The sequence below is a fragment of the Tupaia chinensis genome, unplaced genomic scaffold, assembly GCF_000334495.1.
Source record: "Tupaia chinensis unplaced genomic scaffold, TupChi_1.0 Scaffold000227_1, whole genome shotgun sequence".
In the NCBI taxonomy this organism is placed as follows: domain Eukaryota; kingdom Metazoa; phylum Chordata; class Mammalia; order Scandentia; family Tupaiidae; genus Tupaia; species Tupaia belangeri.
The window spans coordinates 315,712-326,623 of record NW_006159702.1 but is presented as its reverse complement, the minus strand read 5'-3'; positions in this window follow the sequence as shown (position 1 = coordinate 326,623).

The window sequence follows — 10,912 nt, the reverse complement described above, 5'->3', positions numbered from 1 at the left end:
ATTTTTCTTTGTTTTGAGCTGTTGATAGGCTCAGCAGTTTGTTAAAATGTTTTTTCTTTTTCTTTGTTTGTTTCTTTAAATAGAAATAAACTTTTCTCCCTTCTTGACCCCTCTGGAATTGGAAAATATTTGGGAGTATTCTTATTTTGTGACAAAATAGTTATTTGCATAAGTTCAACAATACCTGTTGCATTGAATGAGAAATTGGAAATACTTGTTATTAGACAGGGCTTTGACTGGAATGTCGTATCTGAAGATTAAACCAGAAAACTATGGAACTAAGGTAGATCTCAAGCCAACAGAAGCTCTTGGAAAGATGACCTGGCACTATAAACAGTCCTGCCTGGCAGAGAGGATTAGAGAAGCTACATGAAAGAATTCGTACCATAAAATAACCCAGTATTGTAATCAGCAGGGGTTGCAAAAGAACAGCCACAAGCAAAGGATTACCTTGAGGGAAACTTTGAAGGAAGAAAAAGAGATTGATCTTTGTTAGTAGATGGTATATCACAGAATACTTGGTAGGCAGGAGTGAATAGAGAAGATGTGAATTGTGTGCTAGGTGTTTGCTTTTCAACAGTTTGAGTAGTTGACATGTAAATATTTTCTCAAAAATATTTAAAACCAAACTGTCTCTGTTGTTATAGAGTCATAAACAAAATTATAATAAATACTTTGGAACTTATCTTTAAAATTCAGTTTTTTAAAAATTTGAAAGTTGTTTATTAACTGTCAAGAAGTATGGAGTATGAGCAAAAATTATTTTGATATGTAAAGTAAATTTTTGTGCAAAAAAGTAAAAATAAATAAATAAATAAATGATTAAAAGAAAAGAATCAGGAATCTACAAATGGACAGAGAGGGCTGAAGTCTGTTCCATTTCCCCTTCTAGCTCTAGCTATCGGGAGGCTACATGGTCTGGGGAGATGCCCAGGTGTCTGGTGGTTGTGAGGGAGACAATGGCCTTCCCCATTTCCCTCTGGAGATGGGCATCATTTTTAGGGTTATTATCACCATTATCAGAATACCATCAGCTTATTCAATTTAAGTACTTTCACTGGGCTGCTGCTTTACAGACATTACCTTGTTAACTATTCTCCACTACCTCATGGGTCAATGGTCATGCCCATTTCATTAAACAAACAAACAAAAAAAGGAAATGCTCAGAACACTGAAGTCTTTCCCATATTCCCACATCCAGGAAGTGGCAGAGTAGGAATTTAAACACTGGTCTTTGTGTTCTAAAGCCTGAGATTATAACCACTCATCAATGCTACCTCTCAATGGAAAGTTCGTTGGGCTTCTAACTTTACAAGGAGCAAGTATGTTCAGGCAATCTTTGGTGATGCCAATAGTTGCAAAGATCACTGTGAACCTGAGATCTTGGCTAACTCAGGGTGATGGCGATTCTGAGTCCCTTGGCCACACACACACACTCACACACACTCTATCATCTAAGCCCTTCATGAAGAGCTTCACTTGGCCTGGCTTTGTTGAGGCTATAGCTCAAGGTGACGCATCTTTTCTTCTTCAGGGGTATCCAACATCCTAGTTCTCAAAGAAAGATCCCACTTTGAGGCTTTGTCACCATCCAGAACATTTATTTTATCAGAGTATCTGTCCCTATCAATTCAGAATCACCTGCACAGCAGTCCTGGGTCATTTAGTAAAAGGAAGTCTGTGAATAAAGCCAGTGCTTAGAACTTTATGGACCTCTCTCCAGTACAGAATCATGGAACCAAAACATCTGTTGGAGCCAGATGGACCTGTGTTCAATGCTGCCTCTGCCACTTATAATCAGTACTCTCACCTGATGGACGCTGGGTGCAAACTCTAGTTCTTGGTCCAGGTAAGATCATAGCTGGTGACCTTCCTGAAGAAGCCAGGCAAGAGCTTCAAAGGAACAGTTAGAATTATAGGATTGAGACTTGGCTTGAAAAGTAAGGTAAGATTGCAGCAAGAGTGATTTGGGTTAAAGAGGGCAAGTGACCTTATCTGCAAGATTCCCAGCAGGTTCAATGTTCAACCCCAGCAAGAGGCTTCCAAAGCACAGTGAGATTGGGTGGCACTGGAAAATTGGGGTACTGAGAAAGCACTAGCCGTTGGACAAGGACTTCACCTTATCTCATTTAATCTTCAAAACTTGTACTTACAGGGTAAGTAGTTTTCTCCCTATTTAAAGTGAAAAGTGAAGTTCAGATAATAACTTGCTTAGGGGTGCACAGTTAGTAAATACCAGAACCAGGAATTCAAACTTAAGTCAGTCTGATTTGAAGCCCTGGGCCGAGTCGGGGTTGGCTGTGAAGGTTTGTTTGGAGCTCAGGGCTTTGTCCTTTGTTTTAGGCATTAGCTCTCTCTCTCAGCCCCCAGGGCACATGTGTCTTCAGGCCTTCCTGCCTCTGGGCTTGGGCAGCAGTGTGTCTCTTCTTCCTTCCCTCCTCTGTGTGAGGACAGCCAGCTATTTGTCCAGCAGCCAAGGACAGCAATCAAGGGCTCAGGCTTGTTTTACTTCTTGAGTAAGGAGATGGCCTTGCTCTGTGGAAACCATCAGTTGGAAGAAGATGAATTTAGCTGCTCTCCCTAGTTGGTGGTAGGGGAGATGGCTATGGTCCCATCAGCCAGAGGATGTAGGCTTTTGTCTGAGGCCGGGCCTCCGGCCAGAGTGACATTCTTTGGTGGAAGCTGCCAGCCACCACTGAGTGGGGCACGTGAGGGGCAGAGTGAGAGAGTGAGAGGTCCATCTACCTTCTAGAGAAAACAGAGCCTGAGGGTGGAATCAGATGTTTAGGGTGCTGAGGTCAGGCCAGCAAGGGTTTCAACTTGAGAAGAGAGGACAAGCCAGGCTACCCTGAGATGCAGGTTCTGAACTTTTCAGCTTCTGTTACGTCTGATCAAAATCCCCACAAGATGAACAAAAGCCATTGCTTCTCGGGCTGCCTTCATGTAAAGACCCTAAGGTCTCAGATCTCTCCCATGGGAAGAGACTTTAAATGCCTCCTATTGTAGCTCCTCACGGTAAGGTTGCCACCACCTACTGTGAATGCTGTTGGTGACCCCGGTGACCTCTGTGCAGATAGGTGCACCCATGCCTGACTGGAGTGGGCATTGGGTGCTCATGTGCACAGCTGCCCCCTTCTCTGGAGAGCTGCCCTTCATCAGGAACCATTTTTCCCCAGAGGTTACAACCTTCCATCTCAGCCACTTGCAGTCAGTAACCAACAGGGGGGCCTCCAGGAGTCCCCAAGCCTGGGAATTAGCAATCCACATGCTAGAGCCCCTGGCTCAGTCCCTCTGACAGAGACCATATCCTTGCTTAGCTCTTTCTCTTGCCTGCCCTGCTTTCTTTCCTCACTCCCTTTCTTCTGAGCATGCTTCTTGAATCCCTTGCACAAGAATTCTAGAAAACATGACTTGGAACATCCTTTTTACATTAATTCATTTCTATTTTTTTGGAAAGAGGAAGAGAGAGAGAGGGAGATTTTTGAACCTCCTGCCCCAGCCACCCAGTTAACTAGGACTATAGACATGCCACTGCATTCAGCCTGTTTAGGTTGGGCTGGGAACTGAGTCTGGTCCTCTCAGCAGTCCCAGCCACTGACCAGTGAAGCCCCATCATTACACTATTATGGCACCACCATTTTTTTTGAACAATTATTGAGTTTTTCCACATTCCCGATATCTTTGTATGTGTAGAGAGTACAGCAAATAGAACCAAATATATGTGGCTTTTCCTTCAGCAAGCTTATAATCTAGTGGGAGAAGAGAAATAGTAAATAATCAAAAATTCTAATTATGATCATAATTAGCATTAAGTATCAAAAATATAGAGCTGTAGGTGAAGATAACTGGAAAGTTCCAGTACTGTACCTGTTGTCTCTCAACTCCACGTCTATCCTTCTATACTCTGCTCTATGATGAGGGACTGAGACTCTGCAGACCACATTTTCCAGATGCCCTTGACAACTGTCTTTTCAGATTCTAATAGGAGGCACTAGAAGGAGACCAGAAGGCCTAGGAGGGGTAAGAAATCACTTCCTGTTTTCTTTTGTCCTTGCCTCTTCATATAGCTGGAGGGTGCTGACATCTCAGCTGCCTTAGTGCTGTCTCTGAAGAACCCCCACTCCACGGTGCAGCAGATGGCTCCAGCCCTGCACTGTCTCTTTAGATGTAGGTAGTTCTGAGCTCCTGGGTTCTGCAAACTCTACCCTTCCTTGTTGTTCTTAGTCCTAGGGTTAGCAATTCCTTCCTTCCATTGTTACCCATAAGTTATCTCGGTGTTTACTTTTGTTCTTTTAATCCTGCAACACTTGTGTTAAATTCCCTCTGGTATAAAATGCCTAGTACATTGGGCCAGCCTGTGGCATGGTGATTAAGGAGCTGGGATCCCAAATGGCTGATTCATGGTTTGACTCCTGGACCCAGAGGTTTGAGAAACACACTGGGCATGTGTGCATGTGTGCCTAAAATCCTGAAAGGGGGGAAAATTAAGGAAAAGAGATTGTTGTATGACCGTTCCCCACGGTGGTACTTTCTTAATTTCCTTTCTCTTCGTTTCTCTACATTTCTCCCCAGTGAGTGCATGTATTCTTTAGAAAATACAATAAGCAAAATTAATAATACAAAGAAATGCCTAATGTAGTTTCTGTATTCCCACCTGGACTCCAACCCATACATGAAGTATTTAGCCTGGACTGGTGGGTCAGCATAGGCATCTCTGAAGAACTGCATTTACAGTTCAGACCTGAAGGATCTGTAAGACTTAATAGGGAAGTGTATATGGAAGAAGCAGAAAACAGATGAAACAGTATGCAAAAAGTCTCTGAAACAGAAACAAACAGAAGGTTATGTGACAAAAAAGTGTTCTAGAAAAGTGGAAGGAAGGAAGTAAAGGTCACACATGCAAGGACCTTGAAAAGACAGGGAGGCCATCAAGGAACGTTAAGCTGGATAATGAGCTGAATAACCATATCACACTATGGATAAGAGGTGATTATCTTTCCATACCTACAGAACACTTCCATTGCTGAACAGCTCTCATCTTATGGCAAGAGGCATCCACTCCATCATCGAAATTCCTTCTTTCGGAATCTGAGTGGTCAGGGCCATAGATATCTTACATTGAGTTTTGTGTAAATGAAAAAAAAAAAAGGTGCCCCTTCAGGATAACATTACCATAGTGAGTGGTTTCACTGAAGGATAGCATCTTTGTATGAGATACAGATCACGTTTCCTTCTGGCAGAAGGAGTGCAGGTGTCTTTGTTTAATGTACAATGTGCACAGCCACAGGAGGTGATCCTGACCATAGCCCAGTCATGAAGGGAGTCAGACAGACCTAAGTTCCAATGACATCTCTTCTTCCCATCTTGAGCACTCTGCCTAACTTCTCCAAGTCCCTGATGCTCATCTGCAAACCGGGAAGACAACAATATGTGACTTATACAACTCTTGTAAGAGTTCAAATGGGTCACGCTTGCCAAACACCCTGCTCAGAGCCTGGTATCCAATAGGCCCTTAAAAATGAAACTTTAATTGTTAGTAACTTTCATTGCTTTTGTGTCTAAATCAGCATCTCTGTTACTTCTACTTCAGTAGAGCTACTCAAAAAGTAGTGTTTTGTGGTCCCATAGTGCAGTGGATAAACCCGTACATAGAGTGCTGGATCCCACATGGGAAATTGCAACTCAAATATTGGCCCTAGTGGCTTGAAAAATATGCAGGGCACATGAGCTGTGTGCCTAACATCCTGATAGGATAGAGAAATGGAGGAGAAAGGATTATAGCACAACCATGCCCTGTTGAAGTATTCTGTCTCTCAGGTGAGAACACATGCCCTTTGGCAATGAAGTTTTTCAGTGAGAAAAAGTCCAGTCCCTCTTCCACAAGAAAATATTTCTGCTATTTCAAGTTAGCTCTCCTACCTTTCCTTCAGATAGTTTATTCTAGGTGCTGTTGGCTGCCTGGACCAGTTCCTGACCTGTCCTCCCCAGACTGGCTTCCGAAGCACAAGCTTCAGCCATTTTCCAGTTTAGGTCCTCTTTTTTATTTACCAACAATCAAGTAACTGGCTCTCTGGGTTTGTTCTGTTGATTACTCTGAGTTCAGACCTTGCTAATTAGTTATTATCCTCTCCCCTTGATGGTTTTCCCAACAAGGTAACTGCCTCAAGAAGTTTAGTGTGGTTGTCCGACTTGAAAGAACATGTGTTTCTAAGTGTTGACTTCAGCAGGGACACTGGAGGCAGATTTCCATGCGGTGTTACTTTCTGTCATCCTGTTATTACTCACTGGGACCGCTTCCCTTCTCTAACTCCTCTGGACCTGCACAACACATGAAGAGGTAAACAGTGGTAATGAGGACAGCAAACAGTGTTTGTGAGTCTCTAGCTGGGCTGGGCCATGTGAGCTGGCAGCCAGCTGTTGGCTGGATCTGGACACTTTGTGATGTACATCCCATGACTACCTCCTGGTCATTACCTGTTCTGGTCATCCTGTCTGCTCATTCATTAAATCTTTACTTGTTTTGTGTCAGTCCCGTGCTGAGTATGGTACTTGTATGATTTCGTGCTCTCTGAACAGCTGTGAGGTAGGTGCTAGTACCATCTCCACTGCCATGTATGAGTGACCAGAGGTATAGGTTATGCAGGTATCTTATCTGTTGTTGCGTAAGTAGAGTCTGGATTTAAAACCATGGGTCCGACTCCTAATCTAGTGTTCTTAACCATGGCATTGTGCTGCCTTTTTTATTCTATTCAATACAAAGGATTATCTATTGGATAGTAGCCCCCAACGGTTTGTATCTTCTTTCCCAACAGCAAGTCTCGTGTGTTGTGGGTAGGGCAGACTGGAGTGAAGTGGGCATAGGTATGTAGTAAAGAAGTTGCCCACAGTCACATGACTCTGAGAAGCCAAGCCTTAGCCCCGGGCTGAGCTCACGGCAAAGACCCTAAAGCCTGTACTTTTTCCTTACTGCACCATTCAGTCTGCAGAAGTACTTGTCCAATCACCTGATCTTTCTAAAACAGCCCCAATATTCTGGGCACTATGTGAGAGTAACAGAAATCCATCTCCTTTGCTCCAGATGTAAGATCTGGAGCTGCAATTTTATGTCACAGAACTCCCTGGTGGATGAGGTGGAAATGTTTAGAGAAAGGCACTTCCAGATTCTTTGCAACAGAATTCACCTCTGCCCAAGACTTCCATGAACATGTCATTCACCTCATGGCTCTGGCATGGACTATCACTTTGTAGAATGTGAACAATATGCTGGAATAAATGGCAGCCTGATATCTGCTTTATAGAAACTGAGGCAAGAAGAGTGTTGCTGACTTAGTCATCTGCCCATCTAAATGTGTTTGGAGAGCCTGACCTGGGCACCATGGAGATCTCCCTGTCTCCACACTAGAAGGGTCTTACACTTCATTTCTTAAGGAAAATTAGGTACAAGGGAGTTAACAACACAAGGTAGCACAGGAGAGCAGGTGGATGGGCACATGGAGACAGCACTACACTTGGGTGAGAAAACTGGGTCTCCGTGCCTGCTCTGCCACTGCCCAGTCTCCTCAGTGAGGGTTCAAGTCTGGCCAACCTCAATTTGAATCCCAGCCCTGAAGGCTTGAAAAATGCATTGGTTACACATGCGTAGATACTCCAAATCCCAACTGGATGGAGAAATGGAGATGGGATTATACCATCGACCATGCCTCATTTGGGGGGCGGGCATGGCGCTCACTCTCTCTCTCTCTCTCTCTCTCTCTCTCTCTTTCTCTGTCTCTCTATCTCTCTCTGGCAAGCACTTGTGTCCTCTGGCAATTCAAGACAAAACAAAACAAAACAAAGTCTGAGGGCTCCCCAGGTTTCCACATTTTGCCTTCAGTCTTCTAGTCCAAGGCTGTTCTCTCAGCCTGAGTTTCAGACTGAACTCTATGTAATTAGGTTCTTCAGTTTGATCCAGGATCCTTTTCTTGGAAACCCTTTTGGGTCTGGCACAGAAATTTCCCTGGTTCTGGGCCTATACAGTGAGTATCTTAGAAACAGAGATTGTTTTTGTTTTAATTTACTCTAGGATACATAAAGAGGAAAAGTGAGAAAGCACCCCTGGGAAGATGGCCATGCACAATCCCTTCTTATTTATTCTCCTCTTGGAATTTTGGGCTTGCATGCATATATACCCATCATGTTTTTTGAGCTCCTGGGTTCAGGACTCTGTGCAGTAAGCCATGTAGGATCCAGCCACCTTAACACCATGCCACAGTCTGGCCCATAGGGACATAGTTTAAGAACCTGAAATTAGGGTTATCTTAGTACTTCTGAAATTAAGCTGTGTCTTCTTGATCTGCTTGTATGGTCCAAGCCCTTCTGGGAGGACAGGTACAGGTCACATTTTCCTTGTGGTCTTGTGGGTAAAAAGATGTGTTAGGCCAGTTTTACCCTGAAGCTGAGATTGAGTCAAAGATTTGGGTGTGAGTGATTCTTTAGGGATGTGCTCCCAGGGGAAATGAGTAAAGAAAAGGGGGAAGCAGAATAGGGAAGGAGAACATGGTAGCAAGGATGTGAATCCACCTGAAGCTGGGCCTCACCTGATCCCATGGGGGCCTCTAAGTGTAAATTACTCCAGCTGTAGTCAAAGGAGCTGGTCTTTGTCCTTCCACACCTTCCTATCACTGAGAACAATGCTGTGAAGAAGGTGGTAGACGTGATCAGTCGCCAACCAGGTCCACACTAAGCTTAGTGGTCAAAAGGATTAGAGGGGGGATCTTGGGTGAGGAAGCAACTGTGGCCACCAAAGATCCTCAACTCCCTTAACTCTTCTAAGAAGTGATCACCAAGAAACCTTCAAAAAGTAGCAAAAGAGAGAATTTATTTCACTAATGGTTCTCTGGTCAAATTCAGATTTTTGGTTGTCTTCCTTCTGAATTTCAGAATCTTCTGGGCCCAGGTGACTTCCTCTTTTGTGTATATATTGGCCCAACCAAAATACACTTAGATTAACTTGTGGAAAAATAAACCAACACAAAAACACAGACAAATACAAATATTGGGTCACTGGAAAAGTCATGATGCATTTTTACATAGAAAAACAGAAAAATACAACATGATTTTTCCAATGACGCAATATTTTTGCCGAATCTTTTTTTTAATATCAGCACATTTATTTCCTTCCAGCCATTGATAATCAAGTGCTGATTATGTAGCAGTGCCTTCAATGAGTCTTCGTTGGCTATCCCGAAAGGTACTCCTCACTTCCTCCTCAAAATGACAGCTTCTCCTTACTTAATGTCCACAGCTCCTGTAAGATGCTACATGTTTAGATAATAAAGAAGACATAACAGTTTAGGTATGGACAACTTTAAAGCTAAAAAAATTTAAAAAATGTCAAGCACGTAGCCCACCAGAATTTTAACTTTTAAATCCAGGAGTATATAAGCCAGCTGGTGGCAGAGTGGTTATGTGCTGCTTAGTGAAGCTGGATCTATATGGAAGATCAAAGGTTTGGTTCCAAATCCACCTGTGCAGGCCACACTGTCTCCTCTAAGGGTCCCTCCAAAACAGTGCCACAGAAGCTCTCATGACTCCAGAGTACAGGGGAATCACAAAACTGCTTTTGCTTAGGAGCTTTTGCTTAGGAAGACAGAGTGATGGGCCTGCTCCTTAGTGCAATGGTTAAGCACTGTGCAGTCGAGCCAAATCCCACATGGCCAACAGTGGTTCAAGTCCCATCACCAGTGCCTTTGGAAACACATGCATTTGGAAAACATATGCATACATGCCCAGAATTCTGATGGGATGGAAAAAAAAAAAAAAGAGGAAAAGTAGATTACAGCAAGACTCATTGAGGGAATGCATGCTCTTCTTCTCTCTCATGCACACAAATCCTCTGGGGGAGGGAGAACAGAAGACAGAAAGAAGAAAAAAGAGTGGTGATGGGCAGAATTGTCTATTCTAGGCAGGGCCACCTGCGTAATTTGTGGAACTTGTGCTAAATGAAAAGATGAGGCTTCTTGTTTAAAAATCAGGAAAAAATCTTTTTTGTTTCTTCTGCCATCTCTCTCTTTCTCTATGCATCATGGTGCATTTTATTTGCTATTAAATGTTTTTCTCCCTTGGCCTGGGGATACTTCTGGGGTAAGTGAAACCCCTCCCAGGAATCTGAGGCCACCCCCAAATTGGTTCACTGGGCATAGAAGCACAAGTCCTACTCACTCCAGGACATGAACTCTTGCCTCCATGCTCCTCCAACCCATCAACATTCCCTGCCCGCCTCCAGTGCTCTCAGGTATGCTTCCTGCCAGTGACTAAGAGGAACCCAAAGGTAATCCCAGCTCCTCTGCCTCCGGTTCTGTGAGGCTGCATAGCCAGGGAACAGCGGCAACTCAACTTTCCCTGCTATCTGCTCCCAGAGACTTGATCTGGCTTCTGCACCCAGAGGAATGGGTGCATTTATCAAGCTCATTTATCAAGCCTTTTTTGAATTCATATAAAAGCACTAAATAAATGAATAGTTGTCCTTGGTATGAAGGGTTGTCTGTTTTGCATTCTTTGACTTCCTTTGGTTATTGTTAATACTTGGGTAGCCAGGGCTATCCATATCCTGCAGGACACTCCTACAAAGAGTCCACATCCAGGACTGTTAGGCCAATAAACTAAGAGTTTCTTGAAGTGTGGCCCAAGAACCGTCTGACAGCATAATCTGGGTGGTTGTTTAAAATGCACGTATTAGTCCGTCACTGTGCTGTTAAACAGAAATACCTGAGACTTGGTGATTTATAAAGAATAAAGGTCTTTTAGGGTTATGATTCTTGAAGTTGCAAAGTCCAAAAGCACAGGCCCAGCATCTGGCTGGCCTTTGGTGATAGGTTACAACACAGCCAAGAAGCAGGCAGGTCAGCAGCCAGGTGCAGAAAGAGAGAGACAG